This window comes from Limulus polyphemus, unplaced genomic scaffold (genome assembly GCF_000517525.1).
Source record: "Limulus polyphemus unplaced genomic scaffold, Limulus_polyphemus-2.1.2 Scaffold2587, whole genome shotgun sequence".
Lineage (NCBI taxonomy): Eukaryota > Metazoa > Arthropoda > Merostomata > Xiphosura > Limulidae > Limulus > Limulus polyphemus.
Window position 1 is genome coordinate 16225 of NW_013668197.1, and position 1639 is coordinate 17863.

The 1639-nt window shown below is 43.9% G+C and overlaps 1 long non-coding RNA gene across 1 annotated transcript in view; it reads left to right on the plus strand.

Moving 5' to 3' along the window:
• Positions 1-1639, plus strand: part of LOC111087756 — a 7655-nt gene that overhangs the window by 4654 nt on the left and 1362 nt on the right. Inside the window, exon 2 of the long non-coding RNA XR_002612406.1 lies at positions 315-319. This is a non-coding gene — a long non-coding RNA (uncharacterized LOC111087756). The remainder of the gene's footprint in view (positions 1-314; positions 320-1639) is intronic.

A 1639-nucleotide genomic window follows, 5' to 3' on the forward strand; every position in this document is an offset into this window, starting at 1 on the left:
GAATACTACCAATAAGTCAGCTTTGGGAAACCAGTAGTGGTTGGTGCTGAGGGACGCCCACCAACCCCACCGTGAAAGTCTCAACAGTTAAGTGTAAAATGCCAAGCACACATAGTGTCTATGTGACAGGAAAGCTGGATGGCCAAAAGTGCGACTTTGTCATAGATTCTGCATTTCAGCAAACCATTGTGAGTTTCAAGGTGCAAGATCACAAAGCAGTACCAGAAGCCATACAGAAGCTCTGTGGTGTCACAAGACATTATGCAAGGTTGTGGGGACCAGTGTGGGTAACTATTGAGCTCATGGGCATGAAGGACGAGTGTACTTGGCTGACATTGAAGACCAATGCATATTAGGATTGGACTACTTACTACCGAGGAAGTGTGTAGTTAATTTTGATAAAATAACGTTTGGGAACAACAAAGGCCAAATTCTATGAAGTGTTGCTGCTTATGTTGATTTGCATGTCACAGCATTTAAGTCAACTACAATATGTCAGAGAAGATAATTTTGGGTAGAATAAAAGAACATCCCCAAGGAATCCCAATGCTTGTGTAAGCAGTGGAAGACCCATCCAGGCCAGCAGATGCGAAGATTGGAAGGTCACTTGTGACAGGTCATCAAGTAGTACCCATAACAGTGGCCAATTTCTCTAACTGTGAACAGACACTTAAGGAATGGGCATTGTTGGGTGTGTGCCAGGAGGTAGAGCCAGTCAATGTTAAGGCAAGAAATACAACCACAAAGAAAGGACATCCTCTTCCAGAACATTTAACTGACCTCTATAAGTAAAGCATAGTCCATTTGTCATCATCACAGGCTCTTCAGGTTAGGGAACTTTTGGCAAATTATGCAGACGTCTTTTCAAAAGGAATCATGACTTCGACTGCACAGACCGTATGGTGCACAGAATAAACACAGGCAATCACTGTCCAGTAAAGATCCCTTGGATGAGAATAGCCCTGGCAAAGCAACAAGAGAAGGAGAAGGTCATCGCTGGCCTAATTAAGGAAGGGATAGTCGAGAAATCAGATATTCCCTGGTCAGCTCCCATTATGTTAGTCCAGAAGAAGGATGGGACCCAACATTGCTGTGTGGACTTCAGAGCTCTTAACCTTATAACTGACAAGGACTCGTACCCACTGCCAAGAATTGATGATACTCTTGATGCCCTAAGTGGAGCCAAGTGGTTTCAACTCTAGACATAAAGTCAGATTTCCATCAAGTGAAAATGCTGAAGCAGATAAACCTAAGACTGCATTTAGTTATGGCCAAGCCTCTGGCAATACTGTATGATGCCATTCGGGCTTAACAATGCTCCAGCAACATTTGAGAGACTGATGGAAAGAGTACTGGAATGCCTACAATGGAGGATAGCCCTAGTGTACCTGGATGATGTCATTGTGTTTGCAACAACGTATGATGAGGAAATGTCCCAGCTAGAGGAAGTATTCAAGCGTTTGAAAGCAGCAAACCTCAAACTCTATCCCAAGAAATGCCATTTGTTCCAGAACGAGGTGCTTTACTTGGGTCACACTGTAAGCAAGCATGGTGTGCAAACTGATCCTGTCAAGGTGAAAGCAGTGCATGATTGGCCAACACCAGACAATGTGGGAGAGTTAAGACGTTTCTTGGGACT